At 37.7% G+C, this 22277-nt stretch overlaps 1 long non-coding RNA gene across 1 annotated transcript; it reads left to right on the top strand.

Moving 5' to 3' along the window:
* The first annotated feature begins 4013 nt into the window (after positions 1–4013).
* On the top strand, positions 4014–6148 carry LOC131630677 (uncharacterized). The gene is made up of 3 exons (XR_009292394.1): positions 4014–4170; positions 4285–4469; positions 4564–6148. It is a non-coding gene; the product is annotated as an uncharacterized LOC131630677 (long non-coding RNA).
* Positions 6149–22277: the final 16129 nt, after the last annotated feature.

Genomic DNA, 22277 nt, shown 5'->3' with positions numbered 1-22277 from the left:
TCCGTTGGGAACGGGTGCAACTATTCAAACGAATCGTTATGTCCGTTGGGAACGGGTGCAACTATTCAAACGAAACGTTATGCCCGTTTCTATTATTCATATTCAATTACGCGTTTGGTTCGACGAGCGTGCACTCCGCACTACCCTAACTCGTTTCAAACTTAACGCATAATTGCATTGGCCTATAGTAAATCACATTACTACCAAAATGCATTGATGATACTAAAATCACCAACAAACTCCCCCCATTTTAGTATAATCCTTGATTTACTTTACAGGTATAACGATCAAACAAATGCATAGAAGAAAATGTCTTACGATTGAATTTTCATCTTAGTACAAATACACATTCCAAATATTCGAAAATCGGGGTGTCATAATGATTGAACCCGTCAATCCATTTGAATATTTAAAGATATAGTACACATATGTTTCTTACAATACTCTACTATTCATACTTGACACTTTACAAGCCATGTGTCCTTATCCATTAATAAGCATATAGGAAGCCAAGTCCAAGCTTCTTGAAGCGGCAAAACTTCATGCTCACATAGGTGATCCTTTTAATCTTGCACCTGCATTTGCAATTTTTCAAAAGAACCATTAAGAAGATATACTTCAACCTAGCCATCACTTGCAGGTCTGAGCACATACCTTGGGAAGATAAACACAATTGCTCCAATCTTTAACTATGATCTTTCCACATTGAATTCTGCTTCTAACGTTGTATTAGAAGGGAATTGGGTATACCATAACTAATAGATTTAAATGGACTTTAATCCCATCCCAATTACCGACTTCTTTACTAAGTCTCTTGCTAACCCCTTCGTCAAGTGGTCAGCTAAGTTTTGTTGCGACCGAACAAACTCAATAGATATCACCTCATTCATGATTAATTCCCTAATCATACTATGTCTAATACCCAAATGTCTAGACTTTCCATTGTATATTTGGCTATATGCTTTAGCCAGTGTGGCACTACTATCACAACGGATATAAATTGGTGATATCGGTTTAGGCCATATCGGAATCTTATATACCAAGTTCCTTAGCCATTCTGCTTCTTTACCAGCAGCAGCTAATGCTACAAACTCATATTCCATTGTGGAACTAGTTATACATGTTTTTAACCCCCACTATTTCACTTTGATTTGATCGAAAATGGTGTTTATCATTTCAAGATCTTTTCATCTTGAATGTCGAATCTAGAAACCTCTTTGTTTATAAAGTTCCATTCATCTCATTGATAATGATCAACATATAATTAACATGGAGACAAGAAAATCACAATGTTCTCACACAACTTTGTGTACCAACACTTGTCACAAGAATTAGATGAAAAAATATTTCTAGATAATCATGCATGATGATGCAAGAAGGTTTTCAGATGAAGTGAGAGATGAAATTATGAGCAATTTAAAATAGTATAATATAAATTACAAAGAGTACCTTGGTTATGTTCACTTATCTCAAGTCTTCACTTGAATTTCTATATTAATCCTTCTTAATCAACTTCATCATTGACGTGCAAGAAACTTTTGATCCTTTCCTCTTTGATAACCTTTGTCTTCATCAAAACTATATATAAGATATATTCTTTACAATCTCCCCATTTTTGATGATGACAAACTCTTTGAATTCTTGTTTTGATAAGATTGAAAATTCTCCCTCTAACTTGTGTGTCTCCTCCTTAATCGGAGAATCTTACAATGACAAAGTCAAACTTTTAATGTCATTGTTTCGGTGCTTGTTTTAATCCATACAAGGATTTAATAAGTTTGTACACCTTTTGTTCATCAGTAGGAACTATATAACATTCTGATTGCTCCATATAAATCTCCTCATTGAGATTTATATTTAGGAATGTCCTTTGACATTTATTTGATGAAGCTAATGCAAACAAAACTATAATTTTCATTATGCTTGCTTCTAGTGCATATGTGTCAAAATAATCAACATCTTCTTTTTGTCTAAAAACCCTTGGTTACTAATCCATCCTTGTAGATGTTTAATGTACCATCACTATGATACTTCCTTCTAAACATCCACTTGAACCCAATAGGTCTTGATCCTTTAGGTAGATCAACAAGTTCTCAAGTATTGTTCGACATTATTGAATTCATTTCATCTTGGATAACATCATTCCAAGAGAAGTCCCTTGAAATTACATCTTCATTGAAAAACTTTAGGATCATCTTCCACTCGAAGAATAATAGGAATCTTACGAACAAAATTTTCACTATTTTCTTCTATACAAGAAATATGCCGACAATCGATTTTATTCGATCCTAGATCCTTAGCCTTTCAGATTTTCTGTTTATTCTAAGTTCGATTTGTTTTTCAATAATCATTGACGAACTTTCAATTTATTTTTCAATAAATCCGTAGAGAACCTTCCTCACGAGGTTTTCATTTGTGGGAATCTTGAATTCCTTAACCTCCGCGACAAGGTTCTCAAAATTTTACATCTCAAAATCTAATAATTACATTAGACTCTAAGATCCATCTTTGAATGATCTTTATATGTCTTATAATGATAATTTTCATTGAATATAAAACTTGTTCACTGCCAGTTCACACACTAATTTTATCATGCATTTATTATTATAAAAGTGTAAATATATCAATACCTGAATAAAATTTTAAATATATATGAATTTATAGATAGTTTTCGGTAACCATTATCATACACAGGCATATGCAATATATTGATTATGTATCCGACTATATACAATGATGCGGTCGGTACTTTTGTTTCAAAATTATATGGCAAACCACACGGAAATTGACACAAAGTTATCAATGAATCATATATTATTATATTGCCAAACCACACCGCTATACCACACATATATTGAAACAACACGTATGTTGAAACAACGTTTCAGTACATCATATATGGCTTCGTTTCAATTACATGTATATTTTTCAAACTTTCAGGATCAATTTATTTTAATACACAATATTTTGGATATTTATCGGAAAATCATACTATGGGTAACCATGCTCTAATATAAACTTTATTTAGTTTTATTTAAATACTTGATGATATGATTTTCACAATACTTTAATTTCTACGAAAAAATAAAACGTACCCGGATTTATCATGTTGATTCTTATTGGTTCTTAATGCATTCACGATACAATAGTTCATCATACCCGGATTCATAGTGACGATTTTGTTCTTGAAACTTGTCCAATTTTCCGAAACTTTTAGTCATCTCCTTGACGGTGCTTCCTCCTCCAGCCATGATTATCAGAAAAATACTTTGTTCGTTTGTTAGAGATTTGGTATGATAATCCTGGATATCTTCAAGAATCGTGTTCGTTCACTTTCCGAACAAAGTATTTCGACCCTATACTTGTCTGGGTTCACGAAATCTTTGCGGGGATAATTCTTGAAGAATCAATCTGTTTCTGACAATAGATAACAGATCAGAATGTAGAGAGGAAGTCTGTAATTTCGTATTCCAAATCGAGACCAAAAGACTCCTTATATAGGAGACCAATAATAGAAGCGAACAGACACACCTCTTCGGAAACGGGTGCAACTATTCAAACGAATCGTTATGTCCGTTGGGAACGGGTGCAACTATTCAAACGAATCGTTATGTCCGTTGGGAACGGGTGCAACTATTCAAACGAAACGTTATGCCCGTTTCTATTATTCATATTCAATTACGCGTTTGGTTCGAGTGCGTGCACTCCGCACTACCCTAACTCGTTTCAAACTTAACGCATAATTGCATTGGCCTATAGTAAATCACATTACTACCAAAATGCATTGATGATACTAAAATCACCAACACCATATTAGATTAACTTTGATCTAGAAATACACTCAAGTAATGAATATATATGTTACCCAAAAATATTATTCACTTTTGTTTTTTTGCCCTTTCCTATCATGAGAAGTGATACAAATTTGCAAATTTTAGTAACAAAAAGATAAAACATTTTGAAAGATTAAAAGGACATTTAATTATTATTGTAATAGTAAGAAATATTTTTACAACTCCAAAAGTTCTAAATAAAACATTTTGAATGATGTAAGGAGATGTTGATCCTTATAAATTATAAAGTGTTACATGCAAATAAGAACAGATATGGCTGAAATTGTTAAATTTGTTTATATTATAATTATGTTTCTTATTGCAACAAACGTTGAAGGTAATCCATTAGTCTCCTTTTCCATTTTCCTTCTTTTTTACTTAGTAAACTATTTTTTAATCTTTTTTACTTTATTTCGAATCACTTAAGTTTCTTTATATTTTTTGTTTATAGCATGGAAATTCAGATGTTTTAAAGATTCAGATTGTCCCAGAAATATTTGTCGAAACCCTTTGGTGCCCAAGTGTATGCACACAATACAATGTAGATGTGTTTTTACAGGGCATTAAATACCGACAGGATTCCTTAATGTTGTCATTTAGTCATAGTGTTGGTGCCTAATAATTTACTTGTTCTACGTATAATTTAAAGTTATTTTAAAGTTTTACGTGGATTTTAATAGTGAAAACATTTTATTTATAATATAATAATGACATATTTCTATTGTTTTAGGCTATGCTTTGGAATCATAAGGAGAGAAGAGAAAAAGAGAACTTCAAAATTTTTATTAAAAAATATTTAAAATTTTAATAATAATTTAAAGAATGATCTGTGAAGAATATCAATCAATTCATATTTTTTTTAATTTTTAACATAGATTATATTTTAATAATTAATCTAATAAACCTCACCAAAATCCTTCAAACCCCTTTTTCATTGTAATTTTCAATTCTTCAAATAAGGAAAATTTACTTTATGTAAAATTAAAGTTCTCAAAATTCTCTCTATCTAACTTTCTCTATTCGTTTTATCAATTCTCTCTTTTTTTTTAAACGCTCTCTTCTATTTTCATCCAAAGTCCCAAACAAAACTTTAAAATTTTTATTAATTATGTGATGTCAATATCTTTTGAATCATGAATGTTTAATCTATGAAAATTTCTTTAGCCACCTCCCTATGGGGTCACCCCCAGCGAAAATCCCAAAATACTCCTGCTTCGGAAATGAACTTCCGAAGCGCTTTTTTTTTAAAAAAATTTCCATAATTCGGAAGTGCATCTCCAAAAACACCTCATGGGGGGTGTCTTCGGAGATGAACTTCCGAAAACACCTCATGGGGGTGAATTCGGAAGTTCATTTCCGAATTATGCAGAAACTGTGTTTTTTTTTATGCTTTATTTAAAACAGTCTCGCATTTTAATTAAACGTAAACGCCAAATAAAATAAGCAATAGATAAACTGAAAATACTAATATGATAAATAAACAAAAAAAAATACTAATCCGATGAAAATAATATATACAAACCGAAACAAATAAAAATAGTGTGCTAAAGATACAATCTGAAAACAAAAAATAAATAAACCCGACCACTACTGGGTGTGCCTAACCCTCTCACCCTGGGCCCTCCTCTGCCGCCTGTACCCCGCCGCACGGCCCGCATCAGTGACGATCATCTCCATCACGGCGACTGCATCTGGACCGCCCTGTTGAACGACACCTCGATCCAACGCGTCCCGCCCAAGCATCTCTATCCGCTGGCAGATCGGCAGGAGATCAATGGCGTGGTCATCCTCGGCCTGCTGGTTCTCCAGGATCTCCTCATGTGCTGGCCTAGGAGCGCCGGGAACGTCGGGTCTCAGCAGAGGATGGGACACCCGGTAGAACCATGTGACGTACCCCTCCTCACTGTGCCAGTCCTGTGTGACCCGAGTGAGACGGTACTCCTGCGGTACCACATGATGCTTCCAGTCCTCCCATATGGCTGTGAGCTGCACTCGGGTCATTGTGTTAGGAGCTGCCTCAAAGGGTGACCTGGGTATCCGCTGCACGAATCCGAACTGACGCATGCACCGCTCAGGGATATACCGGACCATGATGCCGGTCCCGCATGCCAACCAGCCTGAATATAGAGCAATGCCGTCAAAGGGGACAATCTGAGCGTAGTCGACGAACGGCCTCCAGGTGATGTCGTCGTGCATCATGCGGTCCAAGTACAGACGGTATGGTCCCACCGCATCGTTCCCCCTCTAGAGAGCGTATCTGGCGGCCCTGGGCATGGCGTCCACGTACGCAGGATCGATGTGAAAGCCGTGGATGCGGGAGAAGTAGGAGATGATCCAGCTCTGAAACAGAAACACGATAATGTATTAAAAATAAATACGAAACATAAATAAATACAATAATGTATTAAAATAAAACGTACCGTAAGCAGTGTGCAGAATCCGACCAACTGCTTCGTCCTCCAGTTGGAGGCCTCATTCAGCTTCTGGTAGAGATATGCCAGAGTAGCTGCCCACCAGTTCCACTGGTGAACGGTATACAGGTCCATGAAGTAGCGGAGGTAGGTCACGTCGACGTACCTGACACTCTTATCCACAAAGCATGCAGCGCCTACCACATGCATGTACTAGCACCGGAGAGCGCAACCGCGGTGATACTCTGTGAATAGCTCGCCACCCTCACCCTCAGCCTCGGCAGCCGCGTCCAGGTGGTGCTCAAAATAAGTGCTCAGTATGGTGAACCGGACATGAGGCCCAGATGCCGTGACGCACTCAAAGTGAGCAACCTCGTGCTCCATGCCCAAATAGAGCGTCATCCACTCAATGGCCTCGACCCTCTGGATCCGGGAGTGGTGCAACAGTGGCCCCCTAATAGGCAGGTGGAGAAGACACTGCACGTCGTGCAAGGTGATCGTCATCTCCCCAACCGGTAGGTGGAAATAGGACGTCTCCTTGTGCCAGCGCTCCACAAATGCCCCCTGCATGCCGGTGCTGATGGTGGTGTAACCCGTCATGTAGAGCCCGCAAAGCCCTGAACCTCGCACATGGTCGTTAAACCACTCAGCTGTTGGTTTAAACAGACTAAATATCTTCCGAACGTGGTTCACCATTTTCAACGGCTCTCGCTCCTGTTGAAAAAAAACAAATAAACGACATATATTAAATAAGCGACATATATTAAATAAGCGACAAATAAACGGTTAAACTATAAAAAATGGTGACAATTAAACGGTTAAATTAAAAAAATACCTCTCCCTCCCAGATCCGCCGAGCGACGTGATCGTGGTAGTGAATCAGCACAGAGGTGTCAAAGGGCCCTCCCGGATAGCCGTCCTCCTGCTCATCCTCCTCCCCGGCTGGAGGGTCAACTTTCGGTACCCCCTCCGGCTCGTGGTAAGTCACTGCCGCCACCTCCTCCTCCTCCTCCTCCTCCTCTCGCTGGCGGGAAGAAGATGCCCGAGCCAGCCGACTCCTAGATTCTGAAGTAGATGTACCCTCTCCCACATCCACGGGAACTCGCACACGGCGTCCCCGACCCTGCCCCCGTCCCTGGGTCGACGCCAGCTGCGCCGCCGCCCGCTCGCGTCTAGCCGACGCAGTCTGGGACTCTCTCCTCTGTCTGATGCGTGCTGGTTGGTTGCCTGACATGTTCCTGTAAACAATCGAAATCGATTAATATGCGAGGCAAATGAAAAAACAAAAAATGAACTTCTGGTACAGTTCGGAAGTTCATTTCCGAAAACTGGGATGGAGGTGTTTTCGGAAATGAACTTCCGAAATACCCCTGCGCAGACCTTCAATACAGCCTCCAATGGCAGACCAAAAAAAGCTAAACCAAAACTACTTTTATGCCTACTAAACATCCTAATATCAGTACTAACCTATCTTAATGTGATTTTTTCAGTTTCTAAACACCCTATTAGAGTTTATTCAAATAGATCTAAAACTTGAAAAAACAATGTAGAACTTACCAATTAGTGTTTGATGATGAGTTTGGAAGAAGACTTGGGAATGCTCTTTGATCTTACACTTGATTTTGGCAGAAAATTTGAAGAGGGGTTGTGTTTTGATTTGAGTTAGGGTAAATGAATGGGGGAGGGGGAGTGTTTTGTTAAATCTGCAGAACGCGCAGTATTTCGGAAGTTCACTTCCGAAATGCTGTTTTCGGAAATGAACTTCCGAAATAAGACAATTTTTTCAAAAAAAAGGCGCTTTCGGAGATTCATCTCCGAAAACGCCTTTTTCTTGCATTTCGGAAATGAACTTCCGAAGTCAAGGGTAGTTTAGGTTTTTCACCAGAGGTGGACTAGAAGGTTGGGAGGTCTATAGAGAAATTTCCTAATCTATTTATTCTTTCAACCCTATCTAAATTCACCTCCACTTTCAATTCAAATATGTCACTTTTTTTTTCCTACCTATCATCTTTTTTTAACATCAAATCATAAATAATATACTAAATAAAGAGAACAAAAGTAACCCAACTTACAAAAGCACCCAAGAACATTAAAAATGCGCATGACCTACTTATCCAACTAAAGTACAAGTCAAAAAATAAAATAAAAAACTAAAACATCAAAAATAAAACCACTTGATGCCAGAACTCGCCCCCGAACCGGACTAAACCGGTAGTATAAAGAAGAAAAAAAAAACAAGAAATAGAATTTTTCTGTTACTTGAATTTATATTTCAATTAACATTTCATTCATTTAACAACTTAAGATGCATTGTTTACCTACTATACTTGTATTACAATCATTTATTAGATTAAATATCTCTTTTCCCAAATCTATAATTTAGATTTTATATTCGTATGTTTTAATTTTATTATTGTTTAATAATCCTTAATCATATGTGTTTTGTTGATGTGAATTTGAAACATCACAAAAAAAGGTTTAGAAGTAAAAATTTATAAAACTTCAAGTTAGAAGAAACTTTTCCTTCGAGTTAGATGAAATATCTCTTTTGAACTTTATAGTTTTTATTTTATCACATATGTTTTAATTTTAATAATGTTTACTAATCTTTAGTTATAATTTTTTTTAGATTTTGATTGTAGTATCACATAAAAGGTTTTTAAAAATACGAATGTAGGAAGAAGAAACAATTTTCTCTCATTTTATGGTTTTTATTTTCTATACCAATATTTAAAGTAATAATAATTCTAAATTTATAGTTATATTTTATTCAATAGCACTACTAAAAAATTCGCTTTTAGTGATCGATTTAGTGACCGAAAAATTTTGGTCACTGTAGTTATAATTTTAATCCTCTTTATTTTCTTACTATTTCCTTTCCATTTTTTTAAAGATTTTAATTCTCTTTCAAATTTAAATTTTTACTAAAATTTTCATATTTATATTGTTTTAACATATAATATATTTATAAAAAACTATATGTATATATGTTTAAATATAAAATATAACAATAGTTTTTAAGTGGTGTAGTGGTAAGTTATTATTAATCATCACAAAGTAATATTAAAGAATATATTAGAATTATCTTTCTCTTGAAATTTATAGTTTTTATTTTTCTTTCTACCTTTGGTTTTTTTTTTTTATTTTTAATTTTTGGTTATATTTTTTGTGTTTCCAATTTTGCTATTGTTTCTAATTGTTAATTATATTTTTATAGGTGTATATTTTGAAGCATATAAAATTAATATAGAAGAACTTGAGTTGTAGGAGAATCTGTGTTGAAAGAAGTATCTTCATTTTTAAATATAAATTTTTTATTTATTTACTTGGGTTAAAAAATTGTTGAAGAAGTTGGATAGTATAAGATAGGAGTTTAACAGATGAATTCAAGTATTTATCTATCCAAATCTCTAATTTCTATTTTTTCTCTCATAGAAGCTGGAAATCATTGGATATGTCTTTTTTAATACAAACTTTGAACAATTATAAAATATTCTATGAAACTTAGCTCTAGGACTTACGACAAATGCAAATACTCAATTGATAGAGTTGTAAAGTAACATATAATATATGGCATTGAGCTTTACAAATAAGTTTATTTATCTTCTACCATTTATAAATTTGACTTTATAAATAAATAATATATTTGCTTATTTATTTGTAATCTACATTCATTTTAAATAGTTAAATAATATTATAAAACATCAAAACTATTAACTTATATTTTAAATTACATATAAAATTATATCAAAATTATTTATATCAATATATTTTTAATTGTTTTTTATCGCACGGGTGTATGACTAATGACCTTAATATTTATTTATTTTTGCGTGTCATTCTCAGTTTTATACATTTATCTATGATCTAAATTGTATATTCACGTAATCATTTAAGTTATAATTGGGGGATGTTACTTTACTTTTGAGTAAAGGAGGGTTAAGTATAAGAAATTTGACTATGTTTAATTTGGCTCTTCTCAATAAGCGGAGGTGGCGGATTCTTCTAGGGCATCACTCCTTGTGGTTAAATGTTTTGAAAACACTGTACGGCGACTTGTCCTCAAAGGTGTGCAGATCGGATGGCAAGGTAAATGTTCTTTCATCTTGTTCCGTATGGTGGAAAGATATCTTAAAGATTAATTCTTCTGCTACTTCCTCTTCTATTCTAAAAGATCATATTATTGATAGAAGTAGATTTATTATCCGTAATGGTCATAATACACCGTTTTGGAATTCTATTTGGTTGGATGAAAAAGCTCTAAAGGAGGTGTATCCGGATTTATTTCTTTTTTTGCGTTTGAAGAATGTGTCGGTGGCGGCAATGGGGGGGGGGTATGGTGGTGTTAGCTGAAGATTTCGTTTTATATTGTTTGTCCTTCGAAGGAGTTGAGAATTGAAGGAAAGATGGTTACTGATGGCCATCCCTTAAAAAGTGAAAGAATGGCTACTGATGGTCATGCCTCGAAGATACAGACTTCTAAGTTCGTTGAAGATAGTGAACACTGAAAGACTAATGAAAGCATATGTCTTCGGACTTAGACAAAATTTATAAAGTATATATTCAAGTATTACTACTTAGCGTGTTTTTTAGTAGTGTTTGTTTAATACACTGCCACGCGTCGAAGACGGACTCAGGCGGGAAGATTTGAAATTCGAAGACGGTTTCGTAACCGTTCAATAACAGATGGCTTCGCTGGAAGTTCTGATGAGAAACGTGGCAGCAGATTAGTGTAGGACCGTTAAGGTCGAAACTAGTATAAATAGGGGTCTTTATGTTAGGATTCCGTGTGTTCATTTTGTACAAATCACTCACATATTTACTCAAGTATCAAGTGTTACGAGAAAGAGTTCGCTGAGAAAATGTACGTATGGCACCACCATTTTAATACATGTGTATTGTATTTCATTTTCGAATACATTTCTGAATTACTGCATTTCATTTATTTCTTGTCATTTACATTCCTGTATCTTTATTTTACTTTCGAATTTACTTTCATGATCATTTACTTTTAAAGCCTTTAACGTTTCTACAGTTTAAGAATCTTTATGTTTTAACAATCTTTAAGTTTCATATGTTATGTTATTTATCTTTCTTGTTGAAGTTATAATTACATATAACGAAGCAATTACCAAGGTTCTTGAATCGAACAATACTCATCGAAGAGGACAAATTATGAATATGATTCAAATGAACATTGATAACAATCTTCTTGACTATGTGTCCTAGGATCAATCTAGTCGATCCTGCAAGTAACCAAATCATATTTATTATAATTTGGAAGACTAGCGGTTGTTTACCGGAAATCACCGTAAACAAATTGGCACACCTGGTGGGACAGTGTCACGCGGATTGTTTTACTCAATTGTTTTGTTTTTGTCTAGACAATATCAAAACCTTGTATGAACCTTAGGAACGGTAAATTAAAAGACAGTGCACAACCGATTCCCAAACGAAGGTACAACAAGAAAATGGTCGTTACGGCCAGTGCAGGGGGTAATCAAGATCCCCCACAAGGTTCAGGATCAGGAGCGGCAAATTCGACTTCTACTCAAGAAGCACGAGATGCAACGGGTCCAAATGGATCGAGACCTGCAGACAATTCCCAGACTGCGCCTGAAAATACTACAGGACATTCAGGAACTGTTCCAGTTTCGGCATCGACAACCGCACCCTCATCTACAAGTGCAGATGATGTACTGTATCCCTGGACAAACGCTGCAAACAATTCAATGGTTCAAGGCACAAGTTCTGGCTTCGAATGGAGACCAAATACTCCATATGGAATGCCATACCCATTCCCATTTGGAACAGACGTCCGAGGGGCAAGACCTATAAACACCTCAACTAATAATACGACATTTTCACCAAATGTTAGTTCAGTGGGTCGAAGTGGACGCAACACTAATTTTTCTACCCAAATACCCAATTTCACCACAAATAACCAAGCAGCATTTCGACAAGAAATGGATGCAAGCAACCATGATATGGTAGGGGTTTTGGCCAGAGAACTAACTTCAGTCTTGAACCCACTAATGGCAAATGTTACTACGACAAATAGAGAAAACGTAGAAATTTTCCAAAAGATATCATCGCAAATGAATCGAATGGCAGAATTCATGGGAGTACCACCACCTAAAAGGAAAGACAAACAACCTGTGAATCAAGAAGAGAGGCCTATTTTGGAACGTGTGCAAGATGTGGTTCCCCCACCTAGGACGGTTCCTAGGGATATAGGCCCCTCACGAAGGACGGAGTCGTTCGAAAGGACTCCGGTAATTAACTTGGAGGATTCAAGTCAAAGGACCGTCCCCTTTCGACAAGAAATGGAGGAAGAACGACCCAGATTGAGGATTTTGGGTAGGGACGATCATCCAGATGAGATAGTCCAAAGAGTTAGAAGAGAAAATCTGGCCACAGAAAATAATTTAACTGCCATGATAGAAAGGGTTATGGCCAATAATGGCCTTAGTACTGGACTCAGACGTCCAAATTATACATCCCCTATATCAGATTATATCATGCAAACAGAATTGCCTAGGGGAACTAAGGTTCCTAAATTCACAAAATTTTCTGGCGAAACTAATGAGTCAACTGTGGAACATATTGCTAGATATTTAACAGAAGCAGGAGACTTAGCGGGAAACGAAGATCTAAGGATTAAATATTTCCCTAGTTCGCTGACAAAAAATGTGTTTATCTGGTTCACTACTTTGCCACCAAATTCGATAGACGCATGGGCATACTTAGAAAGGTTGTTCCACGAGCAATTCTACATGGGTCAAACTAAGATAAGTCTGAAAGAATTGGCCAGTGTTAAAAGAAAATTCGCAGAGACAATTGATGACTACTTAAATAGGTTCCGCCTGTTGAAATCAAGATGTTTTACAACGGTTCCGGAACATGAACTCGTCGAAATGGCTGCGGGTGGTTTGGATTATTCAATAAGAAAGAAACTAGATACCCAATACCTCAGAGACATGGCACAATTAGCAGATAGGGTTCGACAGGTCGAACGCCTGAAGGCAGAAAAAGCTAGGGCAAATAAAAGCTATAAGAAAGAAAGAGTGGCGTACGTCGAAGTCGAGACTGTTGATGAGGAGTCTTTCAATGATTCATATAGCCCTGAAGAAGTCGAAATAGACTTGGCTGAATTAAAAGAAGCGCCACCTTATGCTTGCAAATTGTTAAATCCAGCAAATGGAAAAAACCCAGTAGAAAATGATAAGAATGATAGGTTCCCTAAGAAAACTTATACATTTGACATTACCAAATGTGATGAAATATTTGATTTACTGGTAAAAGATGGCCAAATGATACTACCCCCAAATTCCAAAATTCCTCCGTTGGAACAACGGAAGAAAAGAGGTTTCTGTAAATATCATGGTTTTTTAGGCCATAAAACTTCTCAATGTTTTCTTTTCAGGGATCTAATTCAAAATGCTCTCAATGATGGAAGGTTGAAGTTTGCTGACAAAGTCAAGAGTCAAATGAGGGTAGATTCAAATCCTCTGAACATTGCTGACGCTAGCCTCTGTGAGGTAGAAGATATCAACATGGTGGAGGCGTCTGAAGTCGAAGTTATAGAAACTAAATCAAAGTTCAATGGAAAGCAGGCTACTGAAAGCCTAAATGGTGACATAATCTTCAATACTGATGTTGAAGAATCTTCCAAGGCAGAGATAACTGAAGCCTCGAAGGAAGAAAGCAGCGAGGCCACTGAAGACCTCAGGATGAAACTCCAGAAAATACAAATCTCTGAAGTTCCTCCAGTAGCAGTTAACATGGTCAGTGCCAGACGCCCAGTGTCTGAGTTTGGCGAATTAGAGACTTGGTTAACAAGGCAAAATGGGGACATTGAAGCCCCACAAAAAACTGAAAGCCTCAAAGAATATCTTTGGAGATGTCACGAGAGAAGCGGTGGTAAGCAATGGATGTGTCCAAGGTGCTCGATCATGCTGAATCGAAGAGTCGAAGCCAACTTCGAGAGGGCTCGGCGCGAAAGATGGGAACATCCAGGAAGAGAGCCAAATCCCCTGCTACAACTATATCCAAAGATGGATGAGAGCTTGGTAGAATTTTTGGTCAGATCCCACAAAGGAAACACTGAAGTTGCTCTGTGTCCCAGATGTGGGGCAGTCTATGATGAAAGACTCGCACGGTCATTCGAACGCATATACTGCCATATGAGTAGGGAAACTCAGGGGTTGCGTCCTAACCTTTATGGTTTCGACATATGGACTCCGACAAAGAGGCCTGATAGTCCACACCCTAGAGCTCGAAGAGTGACTTTCAAAGTCCCTGCGAATGCACCCAGGGATAGGTGGATACAAGCTGATGCAAGAACCAACAAATGGCGAAGCTGGGACCAAGGAGGAAGAACTGCAATGGCATATTGGAAACAATTTCAAAGACCAAATCGAGAGGCGAATCGATTGGAGAATTATAAGGGAAAAATCCTATGTCTCGATCCCAGTGGAGAAGGCATCAGAGGATAAAAAAGTCTCAGAAGGAATACAGGCCAAGAGAAGTTGGAGAATCTAGTAGCAACCAAGTCTCATACCAGGGGGCAAAGTTAAACAAACCTCCGGTGGAACGCAGGTTGTTCGAAGCTGAGAAACTCTTAGATGAAGAAGAGAAGATGCGTTCAAATTCCTGGAAAGAAGAGGATAGAATGACAAATGATTTTGATTCCGATGGAGTGTCATCCATAAATCTTAATTGTAATGTAGTATCTGTACTCCCTCACGAGTTTAACCAGGAAGTTGAAGTAGAAGACTGCGAAGAGGCTGATATCGAAGAAATGACAAAACACAGACCTGTGTGTTACTATGTGCTGAATAATGGTGCAGTAGAAGAACAGAATGCTTTCTTCGAAAGACCAGATGAGGGTATGCGAAACCACTTGAAGCCACTTTACATCAGGGCGAAGATTGAGAATGTTGCTATTAATAAAGTCTTAGTTGATGGAGGAGCAGCAGTGAATCTAATGCCTCAATATATGCTGAAAAGAATTGGTATGTTCGATACAGATATAAGGCCACATAACATGGTCTTATCTAATTATGAAGGCAAAATAGGACAAACACTGGGAGTTGTTCAAGTCAATTTGACAGTAGGCTCAGTTACGAGGCCAACCATGTTTATGGTTATACCAGCAAAAGCAAACTACAACCTTTTGCTTGGTAGAGAATGGATTCATGGTGTAGCAGCTGTACCCTCAACAATGCATCAGAGGGTGACGATTTGGAGAGAAGATGGTATAGTGGAGAATATCGAAGGTGATCAGAGTTACTACATGGCTGAAGTCAACCAGGTAAACAGAACCAACTTCGATAGGAACCTGGCAAACATAGGCCCTTGTCATGCTGCTGAAGAGATGTATGCTCCAAATAGAAATGCATTGTACTATTTGACTTTGCATCCAAATGGATTCCAATGGGATAGAGAGATCATGGATGGTCCACCAGATCCAGCAACATTGGAGAATTATCAGACAGTACGGCCAACAGGCTGGGATGATGACGGTAATAATGTCTGAGTCTGTGTTCTTCGAAAAGATTTCGGCCTATGTGGCCGAGAACAAAAGAAAGGCGGCTCTCGAAGCCGAACTATCAAGTACAAAGATAGATACAGTTCCAATCAAGGAAGGAACAACAGAATTGGAGATACGTACGAGTTTCGAATTCCCTGAAGATACGGCTCCAGTTGAAGAGATCATAAGAGAAGAACCAAGTCAGAGGTTAGATGCAATATACGACGAAGAACCTTTGGGATTCGAGAAAGACCCAATGGCGTCAAACATAAAGATGTTGGCCCAAGATCCTCTTGAAGAAGTAAATCTTGGAGACAACGATCAAAAGAGAATAACATACATCAGCGCGAAACTAGAGCCTGAGTTGAAAGCAACGATCATCAAAATGTTGAAAGACAACAGAGATTGTTTTGCTTGGGATTATGATGAGATGCCTGGTCTCGGAAGAGACTTAGTCGAATTGAAATTACCAATAAAAGAAGGGAAGAAGCCAATAAAGCAAACTCCCAGAAGATTCGCGCCAGAGATTCACTCGAAGATTAAGACAGAAGTCGAAAGACTCTTGCGTTGCAAATTTATCCGAACTACAAGGTATGTCGAGTGGATTGCTAATATAGTACCTGTAATTAAAAAGAATGGCTCATTAAGAGTATGCATAGACTTTCGTGACCTTAATGCAGCTACTCCTAAAGATGAGTATCCTATGCCTGTAGCAGAAATGCTAGTAGACTCAGCCGCAGGTTTCGAGTATTTGAGCATGTTAGATGGATATTCAGGATACAATCAAATTTTTATAGCAGAAGATGATGTATCCAAGACAGCATTTCGTTGCCCAGGAGCAATAGGCACTTACGAATGGATTGTGATGCCTTTTGGTTTGAAAAACGCTGGGGCAACTTATCAAAGAGCAATGAATTCTATATTTCATGATTTTATAGAAACATTCATGCAAGTGTATATAGATGACATCGTGGTAAAATCTACCTCGGGTATAAGTCATCTTGATCATCTAAGCCAATCATTCGAAAGAATGAGGAAATATGGCTTGAAGATGAATCCCCTTAAATGTGCTTTCTTTGTGCAGGCAGGTGATTTCTTGGGTTTCGTAGTCCACAAAAAAGGGATAGAAATCAACCAAAACAAGACAAAAGCCATTATGGAAACCAAGTCTCCATCCACGAAGAAAGAATTGCAGTCTTTATTGGGTAAGATAAATTTCTTGAGAAGATTTATCTCTAACTTAAGTGGACGCACCCAAGCTTTCTCGCCCCTATTACGGCTTAAGCAAGGAAAGTTCGAATGGCGTGCAGAACATCAAGAAGCTTTCGATCAAATAAAGCAATACTTAACGTCTCCACCAATTCTCATTCCCCCGAATGGGAAGAAGCACATGCGCCTGTATATCTCAGCATCAGATAAAACAATAGGCAGCATGTTAGCCCAAGAAGATGAGAACGGCATCGAAAGAGCCATTTATTACTTAAGTAGAGTACTCAATGATGCAGAGACTAGATATACTGATATAGAAAAACTCTGCCTTTGTTTGTATTTCTCTTGTATCAAACTTAAGTATTATATAAAGCCAGTTGACGTCTACGTTTCATCTCATTGTGATGTTATTAAACACATGTTATCTAAGCCAATACTACACAGTCGAATTGGCAAGTGGGCTTTAGCCCTTACTGAATATTCATTAATATTTCAGCCTCTCAAGGCAATGAAAGGTCAAATTGTGTCAGATTTCATTGTTGACCATGCGGTGATTGAGAATCATCAGCATTATGTGGATTTGAAACCTTGGAAGTTATATTTCGATGGTTCAACACATAGAGAGGGTACTGGTGTTGGAATATTGATAATTTCTCCTAATGGAATTCCAACAAAGCTCAAGTATAAAATTGAAGGTCCATTATGCTCCAATAATGAAGCTGAATATGAAGCATTGATTGCTGGACTTGAGGCTTTGTTAGAATTGGGGGCAACCAGAGTCGAAATTAAAGGAGACTCCGAATTGGTCATCAAGCAATTGACAAAAGAGTACAAGTGTATCAAAGAGAATTTGATCATGTATTTTGTTATTGCAAATAGGCTACTCAAGAAATTTGAATATGTGGAATTAAAACACGTATCAAGAGTGAATAACCAGGAAGCAAACGACTTGGCACAATTAGCCTCAGGATATAAAGTATCAAAAGAAAAGTTGGAAGAATTGATTGAAGTAAGAGGAAGAGCAATGTTTACTAAACTTTCGCCAAGTGATCTGGAGAACTCACGATTGGGTTATGCCAACAAAGAACAATTCGAGGTACTGAATATAGATTCATTAACAGACACAGATTGGAGGAGTCCAATTATTAACTATCTGAAAAATCCTTCGACGGATACAGACAGAAAAATCAAGTATAGAGCCTTGTCATATTATCTGATGGGAAATGAATTGTTCAAGAAAACTCCTGAAGGGGTATTGTTAAAATGCTTGGGAGAAGCAGAAGCATATTTGGCTCTGTCGAACGTACATAGTGGGGCATGTGGTGCACATCAAGCAGGGCACAAAATGAAATGGCTTTTGTTTCGATATGGGATGTATTGGCCTTCGATGTTAAAAGATTGCATAGAATATGCAAAAGGGTGCCAAGAATGCCAAGAACATGCAGGTATCCAACACGCCCCAGCAAACGAACTAAGTACGATAGTAAAACCATGGCCTTTTAGGGGATGGGCACTAGATTTGATTGGAGAAATTCACCCCAAGTCCTCTAAAGGTCAAAGATACATTTTGGTGGGAATAGACTATTTCACAAAATGGGTCGAAGCAATACCGCTGGCAAATGTGGATCAAGAGGCTGTGATTGAGTTTATTCAAAAACATATTATATATAGGTTTGGAATCCCAGAAAGCATAACAACGGATCAGGGATCAGTCTTTACTGGACGAAAAATGCAAGACTTTGCCAGAGAAATAGGTTTCAAGTTATTTACTTCTACACCTTATTATGCTCAAGCAAATGGCCAGGTCGAAGCAGCAAATAAAGTAATAATCTGCCTTATTAAGAAACATGTAGGAAAGAAACCCAAGAATTGGCATAAGACTTTAGATCAGGCACTTTGGGCTTGTCGAACATCTCCAAAAGAAGCCACAAATACAACTCCTTTTCAGTTAACGTTTGGACATGACGCAGTACTTCCAATTGAGATATGTTTGCAATCGGTAAGAATACAAAGGCAAGCAGACATTCCTCCCAACGTATACTGGGAATTAATGATGAACGAGTTAGTAGATTTGGACGAAGACAGGCTTCGAGCATTGGAAATGATAAAGAGGCAAAAGGAAAGAGTGTCCAGAGCATATAACAAAAAGGTGAAAGGTAAAACTTTTGTTAATAATGATCTAGTTTGGAAAGTTATTCTACCTATAGATCGAAAGAATCAGGCACTTGGTAAATGGTCCCCACATTGGGAAGGACCCTTTCGAATCTTAAAAGTATTCTCGAACAATGCCTACGAAATTGAAGAGTTAGCAGAAGATCGCAGGATTTTAAGAGTAAACGGGAAATACTTGAAGAGATATAAACCTAGCATGCATGAAGTAAAGATTGCAAAGACGTAGTCACTCAAAGTACTACGAAAAGCCAAAATGGTCAGGCATGTGTCAAAATATACTTCGCATTGATCAAAATGGCTTTAGAATCAGAAAGAATTATGGAAAGAAAAAATCAAAACACCAAAAGATTCTTTTCATTGCAAGCACGGAAATACATTTCATTACAAAAAAGATCCAGAAATAGGATCTGAGATTACATTAAAGAGAGGAAGGCATAGACATATAAAAAGATTGAACCTAGACTCGCTAGTCAATTCTGGCGTCTAGACTGTTCAGAGATAGCACAGGAACAGGTTCAGCTTCGAACATGTCCCTAGCCCCAGAATCGCGCATTCTTCTCACTACGCCCTTCTTGAGAAAAATGTAACTAAGGAGTCTCCCGTATGGAAGACAAGTTACACTTTCTCGACGGTCCACGCCGATAGCAACAGCTTTGACAAGACCTTTGAAGATCATCAAAGGTATGTTAATCTTTCTTCCCCGAATACCACAGAGAATAAACTCCAGATCTTCAACCATGATGTTATTCTCATCAATCACCCGAGGTTGAAAGTTGCCTACGAGCATTTGGTGCCAAATCCTGATGGTTTGTGCGCTGTAGCGATCACTATCCATGAGTGTTCTCAACATGATATGAGTAGTCATGCTGAGAACATTATCATCAAAAGTTGCTCCGGTGTTATTGCATCTTATGAGATTGGCAATAGTGGTGGGGGTAATGCTAAGGTGAGCATGTCGAACGGATGAATCAATGGTGGCTCTACCTTCAGGGTCCATGCGTAAAGACGCATTCATCCAAAACTCTGCCACCATATTAGGGTAGATGGCACCCTCCAGGACTTCCTCAAAGTAGAAGTTCAGTTCCTGATTAGCAAAGAGATTTTCAATGTTAATGAAATGACGAAGGAGTTCATCCTCATCAAGTCTGAACTCACCCTTGATGAGAGCTTTGAGATCGTTAAAGGAAAGAATTCCAGCCATTTCAGGGAAAAATGGTGTTTGAGAGGAAAGAGTTGTGTCTTCTCTTTTTTCTGTGTTTTGGTTTGGGAAGAAATACTTGAATGAAGAAATAAAAGTGATATGGAACCCTTTATATAGAAGGAGAATACTGAAGGTTGGTTTTACATTTTCAATGAATGATTAGACTGCGGTTCGTTTTTCAAAGTAAGAAGTTATGGCCTCCGCCGTTTCCCGCCCTTGGAAGTTGAGAAGTAATCATTAAACTGATGCACGCACGTCTTAAAAACCGACGTTTTGGAGAAAGTGACGTCACTTTTAATAATGATTATGGCTAGAAGAAGTGGAAACGTCAAGTCTAGAGACAAGAGTGCTGCGAAGGATGTTCAGGTTCTACATGTTGTATTTAATAAAAGCACTGTAGGAAATCTAAAGATATATTTGGCAGAAAATTGAAAGATTTGTTAAAATTAGTGCAAGCAAATATTATAGATAGAAATGGGAGTCAGGCGTACAAATATTATATGTCTCGATTACAAAACAAAAATCCAACAAATGAAACAAGATTGAAGACATCTAGCTAAAGTCCTCAGGGAAATCCCTTTTGATCTTCAGATATTGAGTTTCCCATGAGGACATTCGAAGTTCAATTAGTGCCCTTTGCTTCTTCAATTTTTCGATCTCTGGCACTAACTTCTGGGCAGTCTCGAAATGTTTGATTCCTGACTGCACCACTTCGAGCAAATCTTGTTGGTTAGATTCTTGGAGGGCTGCTTGGCTACTTTCAGCTTCCTTTATCTTGCCCTCGAGCATTTTTATTTCTTGTTTCCAGGAGCTGATTTTCTTCTCATATTCATCAATGGCTTTTTGATTCGCCGAATGTTTAAGCTTGAGGGCTTCACCTTGTTTTGTGGCTTCCACAACAGAATTCCATGACGAGTCATGAGAGGCCACTATCTCAGATAATGCTTTATCGACGTTTTGCTTTCGAAGAATGCCAGCTTGGAGTTGTTCAAGGAGAGAGCCTAGCAGAACAATCATCTCTGAGACTTCTGGGGAAACTTGAAGCAAATCTACTTTCTTTAAAAGTTGATTTAAGTTGTAGCTTTTAACAGGGTCCCGGTTGAGAACATCTACAAGATTGACCCCAAAGAATCTCTCTTTTATCTGTCGAAGAAGATTAGGAGTATCTTCCTTATCACTAGAATCTGCAGTTACAGCTGGAGAGACATCAGGCTCCGAAAGTGAAGAAGCATTCACATTCATGATAGCCCTTAGGAACCCTAGAGGATCAGTTTGTTTGAGTTGTTCAAGCTCCGAAGGAGTAGGCTTCGTAGGAGCAGGCGTCGAAGCTGTCTCAGGAATAGTTTTTACATCGGGAGTCGAAGTTCCTTGAGAAATTGGTTTTTCTGGTTGAGAAATCTCCTCCATGGCATCTTTCTCCGATGCGGAATCTTCGTTGCCATGTGATTGCTGGTTCACATTGTCGCTGCCGGAGAATGGATGATCTTCTTCCAAATCTTTGCCTTGATGAGTAGGTGGGGATTCGTCAGTAGATTGGCTTTCTTCGATTGGCTCATTAGGAAATATAGTGGCAATTGGCCTAACGTCTTCGAAGACTGGTGAGAGAACATGGGTTCTAGCTTGAGAAGTATCTGTTTCGAACGAAGCCAAGATAATCATGAGGTTAAGCCTTCGAAAGTTTTAATTGACGAAAGTTGAAATTTAACAATTACCGTAAAGTTTATCAACATCAATGGTGAGGCCAGGGTCTTTGAAACCAGAAGTAGCAGTGCCAGCATCATCCTGCAATAACAAGGTAAAATGCCAGTGCAATTAGTTAAATAAAATTACAAGATAATATGTAAGACAAACGCAAGATACCTTGGGTGGATTATTGTCTGGGCTTGAGTTATGACTTTCCAAAACAAAAGCATTGC

This window comes from Vicia villosa, unplaced genomic scaffold (genome assembly GCF_029867415.1).
Source record: "Vicia villosa cultivar HV-30 ecotype Madison, WI unplaced genomic scaffold, Vvil1.0 ctg.000715F_1_1, whole genome shotgun sequence".
NCBI lineage: Eukaryota > Viridiplantae > Streptophyta > Magnoliopsida > Fabales > Fabaceae > Vicia > Vicia villosa.
The sequence above is the reverse complement of the archived record's forward strand: the minus strand, read 5'-3'. Positions and strand labels throughout refer to the sequence as shown.